This window comes from Anoplolepis gracilipes, chromosome 7 (genome assembly GCF_047496725.1).
Source record: "Anoplolepis gracilipes chromosome 7, ASM4749672v1, whole genome shotgun sequence".
NCBI lineage: Eukaryota > Metazoa > Arthropoda > Insecta > Hymenoptera > Formicidae > Anoplolepis > Anoplolepis gracilipes.
The window spans coordinates 9,994,702-10,015,312 of record NC_132976.1 but is presented as its reverse complement, the minus strand read 5'-3'; the positions used below and the strand labels follow the sequence as shown (position 1 = coordinate 10,015,312).

General features: G+C 35.8%; 2 long non-coding RNA genes across 2 annotated transcripts in view; one reads left to right on the top strand and one right to left on the bottom strand.

Annotated features, from left to right (window-relative positions):
- Positions 1–5,238, bottom strand: part of LOC140668215 (uncharacterized) — a 240,807-nt gene extending 235,569 nt beyond the window's left edge. The window contains exons 1-2 of the long non-coding RNA XR_012047140.1: positions 3,870–5,238; positions 3,195–3,241 (exon numbers count right to left, since the gene is read on the bottom strand). This is a non-coding gene — a long non-coding RNA (uncharacterized lncRNA). The remainder of the gene's footprint in view (positions 1–3,194; positions 3,242–3,869) is intronic.
- Positions 5,239–6,564: 1,326 nt separating this feature from the next.
- LOC140668214 (uncharacterized) overlaps positions 6,565–20,611 on the top strand; it is a 77,229-nt gene continuing 63,182 nt past the window's right edge. Inside the window, exon 1 of the long non-coding RNA XR_012047139.1 lies at positions 6,565–6,885. This is a non-coding gene — a long non-coding RNA (uncharacterized lncRNA). The remainder of the gene's footprint in view (positions 6,886–20,611) is intronic.

Sequence of the window (20,611 nt, the reverse complement as noted above, 5' to 3'; positions counted from 1 at the left end):
AGATTAAGAGGCGCTTGATTCTAAACTACAAATTTCCTCGAGATTTCGCGCGGCGCGATGCCACGCGTTTCCTTTTTTCCGGGCGTCTCACCTGGCGTCCCGCCAATGCTATTTAATTAACTTATTCATTCCACCGCGTTGCTGCTAATTAAACGTGAACCGTAACACCTGAGCGCGGCCGGAGCGAAAGCGCCTTCGTCGCGGCAGGAAAGATCCGATAAGCCCGGATGGGGAAACGCGCCTTAATGAATGGAGAGCGCGACTCGACCCAGAGGAATCGAACCAAACGAAAATACATTCCGCCGTATCGGTCCATCCGATCGGTCCGCGTCCGTGAACGTTCTTAGTGCGCTTTTTCGACGGCACTCCCGCGCTTTCGCCAAGATTGAACGATCTACGCATCGCGCGCTCGCTTCCGTTGCCTCATTACGAGCAAGAGATGAACGATAATTCGCATCGCGTCCAATCTCGCCGAGCCCACCGGAACTTTACTGTTCGATGCAATCTTTGCCTTTTGTTTCTCTCTGTGTGCTAGCCTTTCTATATACTTCCGTAAATATTATACATTTAATGTTCTGATGACGTCTCGAGTTGACATTTTTTTCTCCTTTTTCATCTCGATATTTAATCTAACATCTTTATTGCTTTAAATAGAACATTTTGTTTTGAATTTACTTAATCTACAGTTTTACCGAAAGCTTTTAAATCTCTAAATGGAAAACTGTTTATTTACTGCCTATTTGAGGTACAAAGTAGAAACTCAATGTAATGTAATTTTGATATGAATAAAGATTCAAAATCTTTCACAGAAAATAAAGATTGAAAATAGGAGCAAAATTTCGACTTGGTTCGACTCAAGTTCGATAAAAATAAGTCAATAAGTAAAAAAATATGTAAAATAAATATCAATCATATATTTCTTCTCTTGAATTACTAAAAATTTAATCGCATATATGTATCTTAAAAGTCAATACCTAATACAACCAAATTCAAGATGGATTCAAATATTTTTTTATATACGTTAAAGATATTTAAGACTACTAAAAAATTCAATGAATTTCAAAAATTCAGTAATTATTTGAATCGGTAAAGCGCTTATCGGATCAGTAATGCGAATTTTGATAGCGGTGCGGAATTTCTCAGGAATCGTTTTCACGCAGATACACGTTTCGTTCCCCTTCTGAAAAGTATCCGGAAAGCCGCCGTCAGCCATGAAAGTGTCGAAGGGTCGCGACGTGGACTCGTGAGAGGGCGAGAAGGGACGAAAGGACGAAGAAACTGATTCGACTATCGTGGAAGCGATGGAGTGGAAGGACGGCCACGGGGAAAGAGGAAACGATTTGGTTTGAAAAGGCGCGGGGAGGCGCAGAAAGATGGGACGTCGGAGGAGACGCGGGGGAGACTAAGAGGGGTTAAGGGAGGGTCAAACGAGGAGAGAGAACCACCAAGGGTCGGAGGGAGGGCGCGAGAGGAGCATAGGCTTATTGATTCCACAGGGTTAGTATGGCTATGCTTACAACACAGGTCCTTCCGGTGTTTCGCGCGCGCACGCCTGTTTCTTATACAACAACAAACATGGGTGTTGCGTCGACGAACGCGTGTCAGAGGTTACGCAAACAGAATGATTGATACATTAGCCCAGTGCCTGCCCTCTCGCCTTATCTTTTATTCCGAGCGTTGAATTGATTTCCTGAGAGCGCGGGGCGAAGGTCTTACGTGGAAACATAATGAATCGGGCTTTCCTCCCTTTTTTATGACAATGAAATTCAAGCGTCGCGATGGATGAACGATCCGCCGCCGTTATCAAGAATCTGCTCTTATTCAATTTGACGATCGCAAAATTAAGGGAGTACGTTCGTCGTAATTGGTTTGCTATTATATGGCACGAGTGATAATATCATGCCTCTCGCTCTTTACTTTCATACTTGATTTGAATATACAATTGCAGGAGGGTGCACGATAAAGAGTGCAAACGTAAATACTGCTCCATGATTGTCCAAAGTATATGTATACTTCAACTATATACATATATAACTGATATATGTCTGTATATTCAAGAAAAATATATTTACATTTCATGTATTTTCCAGTTTACGATTCGCACGGTAGACGATTAATTAAACATAATAAACATTTGTTGATCGCGAATTACAAACAAATAGCAAGATCAAAGGCGATCGATTTCATGGGAGAAGTTTCTGCTCGAGAATCTGCTTTATCTCGGCTTGAAAAAAAAAAAACGTTCAGTACGAGCACGCGTCAACGCGTAATTGGATCGGAGTAACGCTCGGGACGGATTGGATTACTTGATATTGCTTTTTTAAAGAGAGATTGAAAAATGAAAAAAGCACGATTTCCGCACCCGACATTTATCGGTGCCGTTTGCCTCTCTCGACAATCGATATTGGTTCCCATGGTGATGCCCCGCTCATGTACTTGTTACCCACATTTACCTTAAATCACTTCCAACCACTTTATATCGTTCAACACCAAGACTTGTATTTATATTGAATATTTAAGATTAAATATGCGTTAATTATGTAAATATAGATCTAGATAAATTGATAATTTGTCGTAAATTATAATTAAAATGCAATGCTTATTTAACTAAAAAAAAAAGGAAAAAAGAGTAAAATGTATTATAAATTCTTTCGACAATACGACAAAATAGTAGGAATTAAAAATGTTCCATTTATATCAGCTTTCAAATTATTATATATTAAAATCACACAATTATTAACTTGTTCAAACATAATAAATACTTTAAATAATTTAGATTCAAATCTGAATCTTAGTAATACTCAATAATTACAATTAATGCAATGGAATTTACATCCATTCTTCATTAGATTTTATCAAATAATTGTAAAACTTTTTGATATAAAATCTTACTTAAGTTATGCTTACTTGAAGGCTACATCAAATATTTTTATATCAACTACTTCATAGAAATATTTTATAATTATTCTATAATTTTTATAATTAAAATAAAAATCTATTATTATTATATAAAATAAAAATTTATATTATTATAAATTAAATGGAAATATTTCTTAATTATTATAATTATATGTACATGTAGAAATTGTGCGCTATAGAATCTCTATGCCTAAGAACTGATCAGTTTTTATTATATTATTTGTGACCCATTATACATAGATTAAAAAAAAATAAATAAACAATGATTTACTCACCGATACGATGCGCAACAGCGGAGTTGTAATATTTATATGATGCCAATCTGTAAACACAAAAATATCCAAATTATATATAGAACACAGAACGTCCAAAATAATTATTATTTAAAAAAAAAAAATAACTATTGCGCGCAATACAATTTTTCCTTTCAGCTTTAACTAAAATTTCGGAAAAAAAATTTTTAGATATAAACTTTTATAAAATATATGAAACTAAAATTTACACAAATAATTTAAGTAACCATAAATATTAAACAAAAAAATGATGATATACATTTTTAATATAGGCATCTTATTGAATATATATTTACAGACACTTAAAAAATAAAATCTCTTTTTAGAATATAATTTAATATTTATTATATTATATAATAATATAAACTGAATTAGCGCGGACATAAACAACCCATTAATTTTACGTAAGTAACAAATAATATAAGTTAAAAATATTATACAGTCGGACCTCTTATTCTACGACATTTTCGGTCCGGAATCTTCCCCTTAAATCTCTGATCCTACGACAAAAATTTGAGAGTGGGGGTATAATTCCCCTTTCGCGGTCGTAGCATGAGAGGATTTTTTTGTCGTGTTTTAGGATAAGAGGGTCGTAGGATAAGAGGTCCGACTGTTATATTAATTTTACAAATATTATAGGTTATACAAATCACTCACCTTACGGTTGTTCCGCCGATGCCCGATGCCTCCCCAGGCCTCCTCCTCCTCTCTTTTGCTCGTCCTTGGTTGCTGTTCCTCTGGCACTCATTGCACTCACTCGCGAAAACACAATAATTTGCACGACACCCCCGAAATTAATCGTGACACGTGACACGCGACTATTGTGCAACGAGAAGAAAGCTTGACCGGCTCGGTACTCGAAAATGACGCGATCAACTTTACGCACTACTCGCGACATCTCTCGCCAATAAATAGTAGGTAAAAGTAATTTATTTTAGAAAAATTATCTTGTATGATAAAACGTATATATGTGACTATCATTAAAGCTAGATATATGTAGATTCACATGTATAATCATATAAGGTACACATTTTCACAAATCACTGTATGATTGAATAGTATAAACGTTGAAACTTTATTTTTGATTGACTTATTAATATGTAAAATAAGATACTAATTAAATGTATCGCAAAATAACAGTCAAGTATGCATCGCGTAATATATCGATCATTTAAGAAATAGGTTTATTTATGCTCGAATCAATCAGAAGATACATAATCAAAGTTCTGTATGCACGATGCATTTTAAAGATATAAATCTCGAGAGAAATGTACTAATCGCTGTTAAACGATACATTATGCAACGCATAATCTAACGCATAATCTTATTATGTTGCGACACGATTCAATTACTACAAGTACACTCGTATTCAACTCGAAATGTAACACGTATCAATCGGATAGTAAAGTTTCAATGTCTTTAAATCATTGATTTGTTAAAACGCGAACCTTACGTGATTTATTCGATCGAAATCTAAACGCGTCATTACCTACTTACGTGTCGCCGTCCGAATAACCGACGAAGCGACCGAGTCAAGGGTAAATGTTAACGTAAACAATAGCGCGAGATACGCCACCGAACGCCGTGTATATTATTTCTGTTACCGCCACGAAATATTTAACGTCTTATAGATTAATACACGAGAAATATTCTGGTTCTTTGAATGTCAAAAATAAATGCTTTCTATTATACAGTAATGTTATACATACATTCAATTTTTCATCAATTTAGATATAATTTATTTGTCATTTTTTCAGATTGAAATTACGAATAATACACGAATGATTATAGGATTTAAATGTGACTTGAATAACGAGAAGACGTCGCGTACATTAATCTCGACGTTAAATTATGATGTGCATTTTATTATTTTATAATGAGAAAATAACATGAAGCTACTTGCGGCCTGAAAATTGCGTGGCTAGTTTCGTTTCATACTGGCAGCGTCATTAAATGCAGTAATAAATAATGTACGCGAATGAATTAAAATTAAAAATAATTTGAATTATTGTCAAAAATAAATATACATATATATCACACACATATGTGTATCAGAAAATGTACAATTAAAATTTTATATTGCGCAATTTATTTCGTAGTATATAAATCCTGTGAAATATTATATAACGTCATTTAAATTATCATTATCAAACAATCGATACATTACGCGACGTATGACTTATTATTATATTGCGACACATTAATTTAATTTTAGGAATATTTATATAAATAGAATTCCGTATGTGTATATACTATATATATAGTCGAATAGTAAAATTTCAATATTTATATATCATTAATTTATTAAACCGTGTATTTTATTCGATCACAATCTAAGCGCTCATCACCTACCGTCCTATCCGCTCGAGTGCCGTCGTCAGAATGATGACAAAGTCACCGAGTATCGAGTATAAATAATAAGGTGAGATACGCCGCCGAACGCCGTATGTTTGTCGGTTTTTTTTTACTTTCACAAATATTCAACTCGCTCGATCCTGCGTCGTTGGTGTTATTGTTCATGCTTTACGTGGCTTGTTTACACTCGGGAGCTCGGCAGCTCGGCAGCTCGGCAGCTCGGCAGCTTCGTCCTTGTACGTCATTCGCACGGCGTCGCTCGCGCAGATAGGACGGCAGGTGATGGCGCTCTTAAATTCCAATCGAATAAAATACGTTTTAATAAACTAATGATATATAAATGTTGACATTTTATTATACGATTGATACGTATTATATACTGAGCTGGATATAGCGTATTTGTATTAGTTTCATGCGTCATATATACAAGGTTATACTAGGTAGGTTATGTTACGCAGCTCGTAATATATATCGATCATTTAATAACAGCAGGTATATTTCTCACGAGATTGATATTCTTGAAATGTATCATACGTGCATGCGGAATCTTGATTTATATATTTTCTGATTGATTCGAGCATATAAATGCCGTAAAAAATATAGATCCTCTTGTTATTAAAGTGATCGATATATTACGTGATGCGTATCTAACATAACCCATTTTTATATTCTCGAAATGTATTGTGTGTGCATCCAGAATTTTGGTTATATATTTGATTGATACTGATCGATTCAAGCATATAAATCTCGTGAAAAATCAAGCTATTATTCTTAAATGATCGATATACTACGTACACGATGCGTATTTAACAACTGCTATTTTGCTACGCATTTAATTAGCACCAGTACATTCGTATCTTACTCTACATATTAATATATGTCAAATCAAATAATAAAGTTTCAACGTTAGTATTGCATTTAATCGTACAGTAATTTGTGACAATATACTTTACAATGATTGCATATGTGAATCCATCTATCGCTTTAATTTTAAAGCGACACTTATCTATTATTCATTGTCGAGAGATGTCGCGGCTAGTGACGTGCGAAGTTGATAGCGCAATTTGAGTACGACGTCGGTTTTATATACTTAGCTTCGAGTTGTTCTCTCGTCGCAAAATAATAAAATGCTAGCTGCGGTTAAACGTCGGCAGTCGGGAATGCTGTGCAAAGTGCCGCGCGATTCTCGTATTTTAATCAATGGGGACAATAATTATTGTGTTTCCGCGAGTGATTGTAATGAGTGTCGGAGGAGCAGCCAAGGACAAGCAAGAGAAAAGGAGAAGGCCCAGGGAGGCATCGGCGGGACAACCATGAGGTCAGTTATTTATAACCTATAATACACACACACAGTCGGACTTCTTACATATTTATATAATATATTTTTAGTTTATATGTCACTTGTCACTCAAATTAGTGGATCGTTTATGTCCGTGATAGAAATATCGAAAGAGTTTATATTACAATAAAAATAATTAATATATTAAACTTTATAATATAATATTAATAATATTTAAAAAGTGTAGTCCTCAAAAAAAAAAAATTATTTAGATATAAACCTTTATAAAATAAAACTAAAATAATAAAAATGCAAATAAACTAAAATTTACATAAATAATTAAAATAATTACAGACATAAAAAATGTTGATATATATTTTATTAGAGGTATTTTACTGCATATATTTTTTCAATATTTCGAAAAATAAAATCTCTCTTAGAATATAGTTTAACATATGTATAGAGTTAATATTAAATAGAAATTTAATATTTTTAAAACTTACTAAATTATTTATGTAAATTTTAGTTTCATTTGCATTTAGTTTTATTTTATAAAGGTTTATACCGAAATAATTTTCTTTTTTGGGAATTATACATAATTTTTAAATTAAATATATATTTGCTTAAAAAACAAATAAAAATATTATTGTGAGCAATAATTTTTTAAAAGATTAGTTACTTTATAAAAAATACACCATGTGCATTGTGTAAGTACGTTGTCCTCTATGTAATAATAAGATCTTATGTAGAGAAAAGGAGAGATTCTATTTAACTTCAAAATCTTTCTTACGCATATATGTACATTGAACATTTTTGGCAGTTGTCTCTGTTTATTACAAAATGCAAGGATTATAGCATTCTTAAATATTGTTTTCGATAAAAAAATAATGTATCAAAAGTTAAGAATTTTTACTTACACCAAAATATTTGCACGTGTTTAAATAATGAATTCTTAAAAAGTCGTGATCGTTCTTTTTGCGTAATTACGTTAAAAAAAAAAAATAATTTGTTAAAGAATATTATTTTACATTTATATAAAAAAGAAAAAAAAAAAAAAAAAACGAGACTTAATATTAGTAAATTTTAAATTTTTACTTTACAATTTCTCTAAATTTCAACGAGACCGCATACTTCCTTTCCGAGATACACGATCCATCGGACAGACGCGTAACGTTTTGTTATTCAAATCAGACCAAGACGGATCCACGCGTGATATCTTTTCCGATATCGATTCGACCCATCTCACGCGACTATTTTTGCCATGACGCGATGTTATATCAGGTAGAAGCAAACCGTCGATCTAAATGGGCATTATACTTTGTGTTCGATCGATAGATCCTATCAATGTAAGATGGAAAGGAAGCCGTAAGGGAAGGATAACCGGTCATTTGTTGTACATTTGCACTCGATATTTTACAATGATTATTCTGTGAAGCGTGGAAATGAAATAAATTATGTATATATCGTTCTCATGACAAAAAAGTCGCACGTGCGATATTATCTGTACTGTACGTACTGTCGTTACTGATGTAACATTATTGTTAATATGTATGAAACATCATTATTATGTCGTAACTGATTAAACATTGGTATATAATTCGAAACTAATAGATTTAATTATAATTTGATATTTTTCAAAGGCTTAAATTATTTCGACAAATGCTATCCGATCTTTTTTAAATTAAGATATCGATAATTTTTAAACTAATCTGTTTTTATAAAAAAAAAAAAAAATTGTAAAAAGAAAGTTTTAAATCCTTCATTACGTAAAATCGTCTAGTCCTTGTCGCGCGTTGGCGTATTTATTCTATCGATTGTTCCAACGTTATCATTTCGTACAAGTGGTAATTATTGCGTCCGTCCAACAACCCTCAAAGCTCTTTCGCGAAGCGCGTGTCGCAATATTCGATTCATGTCCCGATGCGTATACGTGTGCTCGCATTTACTTCTGTAAACACAAGGCGGAACAAGATCGCGGAATGCAAGGCACATCTCGCGAGATCGCCGCCCTTCCCTTCGTTTCTTCCCTGATGGCAAGTTCTCTTTCGCGTCCTTTCCTTCCTTCTCCTCTCCTTCGTTCGCCTCGGATTTTTCTCGTCGGCGAGGACCGCGTGTTGTCGCCCTGGTCGTAGCCGACGACAGTGATGGACGCCCTTGCGGTTTGCTTCTCTATCACCGGCACGGAAAGACGATGCGATGGCGGCCAACGACGACGAAGAAGATCACGACGACGACAAGGACGACGTACGACGGACGGGTAGGACAGGAATAAGGTACCACGGAAACCAGATTGTGTGCGCGAGACGTATACATGTCGAACGTACTAACGACGGGCCCCTCGCGGCGAAAAGCGGGATAAGAAGATTGGGGAAGAAGAGGGGGTGAGAGGAGGAGAGGGAGAGAGATAAGCGGAGGATCGCCAAGTGATGTTTTATTTAGTACTCGAATTCTCAAAAATGCCAACGCGTCTTTTTTCCTCCCCTACCGCGGAGCATCTTCCTCGACGAGAGATTCGATCCGGAGACTCGATTCCTTTCCTTTAACCGAGAACTTCGTGGAACAGCACGTTTGTCAAGCTTCTCTCCTGCGTTTCTTGCGCGATGCCGCTCGTAGTGACATGCCGTTTAATTAAGTTGAATGTTAACGAATGAAAGTTCGTTAGTCTGGGAAGCGACGTTGGCGTAAAATTTATTATCCCCGCGACGATGTGCTCTTCGTCGAAGAGCGTGGTTGTACTTATACACTTGGCTATTATGAGTATCATTAAGTTGAATTAAATGATAATCTAGCTCTCTGACTCCTGCCGTATCATCTTAATGCCGTGTAGTAAGATAATGCAAATTACTCTCTGAAGCTTAATTATATGGCTAGCTTACATAGTTGCTCGCGCAATCGTGTGTTAGATAAATGAAGATGCAATGTGTATTTCCCTGCGGTGTGAAACGCGAGCCTTACTCTCTGCGGTTAGTCTTTAGCATTATATTCGATAATAAAATCTGGTTATCATCTCTGGAAATGCAAATTTTGCGACAAAGTCGCCGGTCGACGAGCGGACGCGGCACGACGTGCGACGTGCGACGTGAGACGTCGGTCGGTTGATCGAACGTGCCACGGCATTTGTTGCCCTCGCTTAAAGGTGGGATAAAATCTCTCTTCGCCAATCCTACCGCACGCCGCGATGTCCCATAATCTTCCAAACTAAACGATTCTCCGCGCTGTAACAGGCACCCTTAACCCTCGCCCTCCGTCTACCCCTTCGTCTTGCGCCCGGCATAAAATTATAACGAACGCGCGCGAGAAGGACAAAACCGCCGTCCGCTCGCACATGATCACGACATACGGTCGACGAGGAACCTCCGAAGAACCCCGCGGAGAAGGCTGGGAAGGTGGGACCACCCATGCCCACGGTGGTCCCAGCGGCAAAAAAATGTCACGGCCGATGGAAATGTCGATCGACGTCTATTTGTTGGTCGTGGAAAGCCGTATACGTGTCACCGCGAACCCGAAAAGAATTCACGACTACCTCGCGCTACTTTATACCGAATATAGTGTCATTTATAGGGCCCAACGTAACAGCCGATTAATGCGACGAAAGGAAGCCGGAAACACATTGGCGATACTTTCACGAATTTTTAAAGGAGCTATTAGAAAACATATTATAATAGATTCTGTCGATTTAGCGGATATACTTATTAAATTATATTAATTAAATAATTTATTTTTTATATATTATGAATAAAAAATCATCGCATTATTAATTTTATCAGAGAAAAAATAAGATTTTAAATCTTTAATTATATATATGTATATTCTTTTATAATATATTTCTCTTCATTTTTAACATAAATAAAATAAGGAATAAATAAATCTTAAATTAATATCACCTATTAAATGCTATACATCTAGAAATTTATATTTAGTACAAAAACCGCAATAATTTAAATATCATTACAAATGAAATTTGTCCAAGAATATCATTAAGTATTAAAAACTGAAAAAAGATACCAGTACATAAAACTTTAATAAATTGAAGATAATTTGGCAATTTTACGCTTTAATTATTGAAAAACATACAGCTCTGAAATATGTTCTTCAAGATTTTTATCGCAACAATATTCGAGGTAAAGAGAACTTTTAATTAACAACTCGCGTTAACTCGTCATGGTTTTCGTTTTCTGAAACGTATTTACGACTTCGCGCGGACAAGTTTTCATTATCTTGCGTTACCTGTTTTATCTCCTTTTTAGCATGATTATTTAATCACGACGATTTCTTTCATCGTCACGTGGGAATAAATTATCTCGTTAATTCAGCCTTCTTCCGAACTTCATCAAGTTTAACGCGCAAATTAATATAATCATTATTATCGGTACCGTAACTAAAAAATATCTTTGTCGCACCGCGTCAATCCTTTTTCTTTTCCCGTTGTCAGGATTCTCGCTAGCTATCTTCCAACGTCGATAATATAAGGTATCTCGTGTCACTTTGCTACTTTTAACGACAGAAAATTAGTGCCGCTTTTTCAGCTGGTCGATCTTTGACGTTAATGGAATTAAACTCAAGGCGCGGCGAAAAAAAGTATTATATATAAGGATCTACATTACATATATATATATATATATATATATATATGTGTGTGTATACATGTCTTAAGCGTCGTTTTACAGATCCTCCCGGTAGAGTTCGAAAAAAATTAAGGAGTCATCAGCGATCTTGGATGACAACGATCGACGACGATGTACACCTGCTACGTTAGATTTAATCAGGCCGCGCTTAATGAGATTTTTCTTCACTAGTCTGTCAGATAACAAGTCGCTGGCTATAAATTAGAATTTAAAAAATGGCACGCGCAAAAATTACACTCTTATCTCTATGAAATAACGGCGTGTTGAAATATTTTTTTATCACGTTTATTACGATGTTGCGTATTTCAAACGCAGACGTACAAGCGCAACCGAATCGTTCCCCCGCGAAGAAAACTGTTGTCGAAGAGTAACGTCGAGACAAACGCTACCGGCAATGAAGTTGAATTAATTAATACGCTCGTATATTAATGTCCGAATGAATGATTACGACCGGATGAATCCCGTGCACATCGGACCGATCCTGTCGTAGATGAGATAGCAACTCGGACGGATAGCGACCCGGGCTTGCGTCTTTATTAATAACTCACGACGACGTTGACCGATTCGAAGAGCTCGGGTAATTACCATACACATTCGTACACTCGATGGATGAAATGCATCACGCGTGAGCGATTTCTTCCGACGTTATATTCTTCCTGATTCTTTGTAGAACACAAAAATCTTAAATAGAGCGCGTTGGCATCTTTTCCTTTTTGCTTCATGATAAAATAAATATGTAATTAATAAATAAATATTATAAAAATTTAGAAATTAGATAGAAAAACGACTTAACTTTTTGATATACATATTTTATAAATGATGAAAAATAATTTTGTGGTTTTTTTTTGACAAATCTTCGTTATAGTGTGGGTGTGTTCTCAGTGACAATCATCTTACAAAATAATAATTTATTAACGAATAGATGATTACGTTGACGTTTTTCCCTCACGGCGCTATGCGTATACAATCATCATGTTATCACATAAACGCGAGTATTAACTGAGGAAAAGTGGCTGAAAATGTTTACCGTGGAAATTGCCCGCGTCCACGTGTAACGATGTTCCTCGAAGACACGACTATTTATGCGCATGTATCTCAGAAGCGACAATTAGTTTATACAGTGCGCCCTAAGTGGAAACTATCAGTCGTATCTTCATGCTTACACGAGTATATAAATACATACATTCTATACTAGGTGCCTCGGAATGAACGAACTAAATATTAAAACCAAATCTGATTAAATTAAATTAAATGAAATTTTTCTTAACAGAACTTTTTATTTTCTGAATTAGTTAAAAAAATATGATCAAACAAGTTAATTGCAAAAAAATATATAATAGAACAATATTAAATATTATAATACGAATATAAAAAATTAATGTTGGAATATGATGATTAATTTTATGATTATTCGAATGATAATCTCTTTTATAGATTTTAAATAAAATGATAACTTTTATAATTAGCCAAAGAATCTGTAATAATCTGTTAATATTTCTTACGTTCTTTGCAAGACACTCTGTATAGTTATGAGAGTATGATACAAGTGTATGCAATATGAGAACCTGCACGATGAACGCGTACTCAAGCGGCCGACACGAACGGTAGCTTCTAATCATCGATTAGAGGCGGTCGTTACGCGATATGCGTAATTGAGCGACCGCCGCGCCTGTAAATCGCTCGCATCTCTTCTTCTCTCTTACAAACGAATCTTGCTCGAAGCAACGAGCGCTTATATGGACGACCAGTAGTAGTAGATTCACGTGCGATTTCTCATTTGCTCGCCGCGCGAAATAATCGAACCATCTGTGTTTGTTTACACGGGAGCCAGTAACAAACCAGTTCACATGTGCCATGTTACGTAAAGGTAGTCGATTCGTCGACTCTTGCGTAACATTCTTGTCATAACATAAATGTAATGGACACGCAATTTAATCGTTTTGAATTATATTAAAAAATGTATAAATTAATAGTTTAACGATAAGATTAGTATTTAAGTAGTCATATATATCGGTTCACATTAGTAACGAGGAAAGATAACTCAAAGCATGAATAAAATATTTGTATGAAAGATCAATAAGTATAGTTGTTTAAACTTCAACTTTTACGTGACGTAATGGAACACACGTTCGAAAATATATACGCGAGAGAGAAGAAGATTCAATATTTGAAAATCCACACGAGATAGCCGTGTAGAACAACGCGCGTCGATTATACGCCTCGTCGAGAATTCAAAATTCACAACCACGAGCCGTGACGGCCGACGAGCGGTAATAATTATGCGGCCGATGGGGGGAGATACGTACGATTTGGGATGAGCTGCGCAAATACTGCGTGGGAGATAACAGGCGCGCTGGGATACTCGCCTAAATTAACCCTCTATTAATCCGACAAGCGGGGATCGCGAGGGACATCGTAAATTATCACCTACGACCCCTCGTTTGTGACGCGTACACTGGCGCGTGTGACTGGCCGACTTCCATTTTTACGCCGTTTAATTGAATCCTATTGTTTGTGGGCCTCGGTAATATAATTCCCCCGCGACGACGCGCGCTTTATTACTGTGAATCGTTTAACTATAGCGCGAATAAATCTTATTGTTAGCTGTTCTCTTGTGGTACGCAACGAAAATAAATTAAAATATCTATAATCTATTTCACATTACATTAAAATATAATTTACATTTGGAAAAAAAGGAGAAGAGTCCTATATATTTTTATATGTATCAAAAATTTGGATATTATCAAACATATTGCCAAGCTTTAATCATTAAATTTACTAGTATTACGTAAATTATACATTTAATATAAATTATACATTTTTATAGATAATTGAATATGATTAATAAGAACACATCTATTCATTAATTAGTGAGAATATTTTTGGACTACTAAAATCATAAATTTGATGTATGTAAACTTTTGACAGTCTATATTTAATAAATTAAACTTTTGAAAGAAAAAATGATAGTATTTTGTATATATAATTATATGTAATAGTAATAACAATAATTTTTTATTTGTAGCCGAAGCCATACAAAATATAATGTCTTGAAAATGTGATTGTCACCTGAATTTAAGATCAACTTACAAATTAAATAAAAATCACTATAATGATAAAATCATGAATAAAAAAACAGTACAAACGGATTTAAAAATTAGCAAAATTACTTTTTTTATTATAATTGCAATTAGTAGTGTGTTTTCTTGTAACAATAATACAATACAATGTATATTAACACTTTTAAAAGCGCAATTACAAATAAAAGAAGAAATCATAAACAACTATTAAAGACATAAACGATCATTTTTCCAAAATGATGTATTTTTTACGGTTTAAATTGTGAATAAATAAAATAATATTATCACATTTTCTGTAAAATTTATTTTATTCAAAAATATCAAACTTACATAAAAATATAAGTTCGATAATCAGTTCTTATTTTTGGATAGGCACGAAAGAAATAAGAAATATCATCAGTTATTATATTTTTAAAACAAGGATGATACAATACATTACCTCGTAAATTTCGCTTTACTTTACAATTAAATAATGTAATATTAAAAATGAAAAATTAATTCATTTATTACTTGAATAAGCTAAAATTAATAGTCATAGTTATAATTATTCTCGCACATAAACAGTTTGAATAATAAGTAAACCTGCTGGATGATTATTATGTGTAATTTTCATTAGTAAGAAACGCGCGTTATCCCACGAGGAGAATGCACAACGTACATTTAACTCATTCGTCATTCAAATTGGTAGTTATTAGCACTTGGCGTTTATACTGCCGCGGAAAACATTTGATGTAGGTTAAACGATTGTACAATTTACTCGAAATTATTATCAACTTCAATTTTCTCTGATGTAAACATAGTTAGTCGATCTTTTGCATATCGCGTAACACATTTGTCATAAACTTCACACGAAATATCGAGTGTAAAGTGTATACCTAACCTTGGTAAATAGAACAAGGTAATAAATTTAATATTCCATTAAAATATAGCATTGTGAACTTATCTATATAATATATATATAATTTAAGCGCACTTAAATGTGCAAACAGAGAAATATGAGTATTCAAAATGATTTTCTTGAGTAAAAAGAATGTTTGTATTATGTTCATCTTATATATCGTTTTGCAAAAATTCGTCATTTGTATCTACATATATATTTTGGTATCCGCGATGAAGAAACAATCATGTTCGACGGGATTATTCTTCTCAGAAAAATCGACGCCGACAAGATTCGGAGTTCTCGACTCGCACATTCCTCCGCGGGGACGGGTTAGCCTTCGTGGCTGGAAATAATAATAACACTCACGCGGGGATCGTATTAGGGGGTGGCTATCTAATTACAGACATACAAATGAGCGCGGCGGGTCGTCTCGTCCCGAGAGAGCCGAGAGCAGAGTTGCACTCGCGGCTGGTAGCGGCTGCGATATGGCATCAGGAGTTGAGCCTCTCTCGCGCTGCCGCCGTCATAGTGGGGCAGGGGCCCTCTCGTTCGCGTCGATGGCAAAGGGGTCCGGGGGGGGGAGGATCCCCCCTTGTCCGACGAGGTGGCTCGCGCGGCGCGGGGACGCGACAGGGCCCGCTGCCGATCCGGGACCACCCAAGACGAAATTCACTATAGTTTCTTCGCCGCGCTTACGATACTCATTTCAGACTCTCCCAACCTCCCTCCCTCCTCTGGCTTCCTTTCTCTTTCTCCGTCTCTATTTATCTTCTCTTCTTCCGCCCGGCTCTTTCGTCGACGCTCCCGCTCCCGCTCCCGCGCTCCTGTCTCTGTTTCTCCCCTGCATTTCTTTGCTCGCGAAATTGAACGCGTAACACAATCTGGAAGTCGATCAATCAACTTATAATCTACAATGATTGTTTATATAAACGTGTTTCTACGGTTTATAAAGCGTTCGAAATCTTAAAGACGATGTTATTTTTTTATTAAACATTTCTTTGGTCAATTATTTTAGTGTTATCCTTTATCGGAGACGGATAATAAATCCGAAAAATTTACAGATTTTACGACTTAATGATTTTTAACTGAATTAGATTTTATCGAAATAGATAATTGTATATAAAACATGAATTCGGGGATAAAATCTAACTTTACTTTAATGCGAGTTTTGTGCGAAATCTAAGCCAGATTTCTTTGGATCAAATACACACTCGAGTTTACTTTCTTTTTTATTTTATATAAATAATCGTCTGAAGAAGCGATAAAACTACAAGATTGTTTTGATGATACGACAAACGGTATTTGTTGCCGGAGTTAATTATCTGAGGCAACGCTTCTCGCGCGAAGAAAACCAATCGTAAACATCAGGTAGCGAGAGGAATATAAATATAATTAAAGTATACGACATGTATATACGAGAGACACAGAAGAGAGTTCGGCAAAAATTCGCGCACGGAAGTAATCGCTGAAAGAAAAATCGTTGGAAAAAGGAAAGAGAGAAAGAAGCAAGCGTGCACGAAACGCGACTAAAGTCGAGCTGAGCGAGCGAACGAACCAACTGAAATACGATTATGGACGAATCGCGTGATTAATACGTACGGTCGGTCGCTAACACAGCTGTGGACACGCGTGTCACATATGCTGGCACGCGTGTGTGTAACCCGATGAAACGAGAATCTTCCTCTCCTACCGGTGGGCAGCGCGTTCGCGAGAGAGATATTTCATTCCACGGTGTCTCCCATTCGCCTTCCGTTCGCGGACCCGCTTATCTGGCTATCGTCTCCCGAGGGTTGTCAGCCTTCGAACGACGTTTGAGAGGAAAGAGGTAAAAAAGAGAGAGAGAAAGAGATAGTGAAAAAGAATGAGCGCCGCGGCAATCACGCGAACAACTTTCGCGCCAACTGTACGACCGGAGGCTCAGCACGATTCGCAATTCTATGATTAAAATTTACGGACCGAAGATTCGTCGGAATTGGAGAATCGGTCAGTTACCTCTGCTGCCGGAGAAGCCGATAATTTGGATAAATTTGTTCGACCTTTATTTCGAATACCTCGGTGAATACCGTAATGTAAATGGATGTTGTCTTTCTTCCTCTCTTTCTCTTTTTCTTTTCTTATAGGATAAAAATTTAACAATATTAATTTAATAACATTTAACACATTTTTTTAGCTGAACTTTGAACTTTTGATAAAAATTGTTTGATATAACATATCTCTTTTTGATCAACGATCTTTTATAATTGAAATATGCTGTATGCTTGCGTGAAATACTTTTCGATATACTTATCGAATATACGTTAAGTCTAATTACTGTGCACAAGATCAGAAATATTGAGCCTGATTTTCCCTTTTTTTGTCTCTTACTTTTGAACGTCATTTCTCTCCAGTCGAGCCTCATTACGAGTAATCGTAATATCAAGACACGCATCTCCCGCCGAAGGATCGATATTCTGATTCGATCCAGTCTCCTTTCAGCTCGATCCTTTCAGCCTAACAAGGACAAACGGATGTGAGCAAGGCCCATAACTTTATTCGACGACCGTTGAAGACGATGTCGACAACAACGCCAACAACAACAGCTTGCCTTTGTCCGGATCCGTATAGCAGAATCTCTTGATATTCCCGTCGTGAGTCGCCGCGCAGGCTGCCGATGGTTGGCCGTTTTCATCCACTTGCCCCTTGTCGGCCTTACCATCTCTCCCTCCCCTGCACTCTTTTTAGCTGCGCGATGGACGGCGGAGGGATGGGATGCGCGGGGAGAAAAGTGGTCTCGGAACGAACGAGAGGGAGAAAGGGACCGACGTTCGGATCTAAGGTCCGGCCTCGCTCACCTCGTCTCGGGCTTACAATTAGATCGGGCCCCGGAACATCCAAGAGGCGCCGCCCATTTTTTTATTCCACCCATCAAAGGAGACCCGATTCCAGTTTGCCGTGTCGAACGGCGACCGCGGAATTCGCGGAGTCTCAAATGCGGGAACGACGTCTTCTGTCCAGATTCTGTTGTCGATGCTCACTCGCGCAGGAATGTCAGGAAGGCTTCTCGCACACAAAATTCTTCATCGTGTTTGGAATCCTAGAATCTAAATGAGAGTTCGAGTGCCGAATGCGTAAAGAAGTCAGTCGTTGCGAATCCTTTTTTTTCTAGATGTTTCTCTCTCTTTTTCCATGATAATGCAATAGTCGTCGAAATTAAAACAGCGAAAGGAATTGAAAATTATTCATACATTACTTGAATATGAAATATCGGCTTGATTATGTTTTTTTTTTTTTTTTTTTTTTTTTTTACGAATTAATAAGTTTGAAATTTGTCAAATCCTTTAATATAATAGTACTATTAACATTTGTTAAATACAATGCTATTGTATATATGTAATGATAACGATACAATAGTATTGGATTTACGATTATTAAAAGATTGTTTTTTATTGCCAAAAGATGAATAATATTAAAACGTACAATTGCATTTTTTGAACGGTCATTAATGTAGACAATTATGACAAAAGTTAATTTCATTTATAATAAATATAATAATGTATTGTGTGAATCTTTGTTAAATTATTCAATATTTTTTGCATGTATTTATTTTATAATATATTGTACATTTATTATGATATTTATAATATTTATTAATATATAATACATAATATATAACACATTCATTATTTATTAATATACTATAATATATTTATTATATAGAGAGATGATAAAACTTATCTACTAAAATCGATTTTTTTAAAAAAACTCTAAAATAAATTATAACATAATATTTCAAAAATTTAAAAGTTCTAAATTACGAGATTTGAGGGAGATGAGGGAGGGAGGTTTGATCCTAATTGTAAGATTGTCTCATTAAGCTGAACAATGGAGCGATTAGCGTTCTTTTTGTATACCTGAGCCGATGTGCCTGCTGGCTGGTAATAATCCTTACCTACGAAAACGTGTCTATATATGTACGCCCGTCTATCTATCCACATCGGCAAAAGATAATTATTTTCCTTTGTGTCTGCTTTACGATACCTACGGGATACCTATGTGAAACCATGCGGAGATGGGTCGAAACCAGCATCGTTTTCTTGGATTAGATTGACCAAAAATAGTGTTCGACTTGAACGCGAATGGAAATTTTTTTTATTTTAATCGATTTCTTAAATTTGAACGAAAAAATATTTAATTAAAATAATAAATCAAATAATAATTTCTTACCTATTTTTAAATACAAGCAAAAAAGTTGTGCACAATCTGCTGATGCTTTGTGTTATTAAAATAATTTTTTTTAAATTTTAAACATGTATATATATATATATATATATTTTTTTTTTTCATGTATAAATTATTCAAATAGGTTTCCTAGATAACATTGATTTGTATCTTATTCTCACGCTGTATTATTATTATCGATGGTCGTTTCTGCCAGTGCCGGGAGAGATGTTGCAATTTTCTGTCGATTCTTGCGACTTGTTTAATAACGGTGTCGTATTTAGCCGGAGACAGGCGAGCCGATCGGTAATTCAAGAATGATTTATGCGATAACACGTTCTTTTACTGGCGACCGCGTCGCGTATTTATTATCTGTAAAATTTTCGAATTATGGTAGCATTAGAAAGCCGTGGCGCATATATGCCTAAACGTCGCTTAGGTATTCGCCAATGCTTGCCTTATGGCAAATATACGAGGCTTGAGGTCTTGAAGGCGATAAGTCCATAAAATAGAAGAGAGAAAGAAAGAAAGGGAGAAAGAGAGAGAGAAAGAGGACAATGAGAGGGGAGGGTCAGACGGGAAGGACAGAAAAGGGAGGAGATAGGGACGGAAACACGGGTGCACATCTGCCGCTTGCTATAAGGTGATACCAGAAAACCGCTCTTGGCTCTCCCTCGTCTCTCGATGGCGGCCCGTAGATCGATCCTGCCCTATACGAAACGAGAACGCCTTCCACGGCGTGCGGTACGCCGCAATTCGTGCCAAGAAACGACCACTGACGCAGGAGGATTTTGTCCTCGCAAAAAAATAATACGTCGGCACTCTTTCTCGTCAGTACAATGATTCAGAAACAAAATTTCTTTTCTGTGCATTATCATGTGCCTGACAGTTGGCATCGGATGCGATAAAAAACTCATTCTCTTTATTTCTGATATACATTAGTAAATTATTTAAAAATACAGAGTAATGAGAAAATATATTCC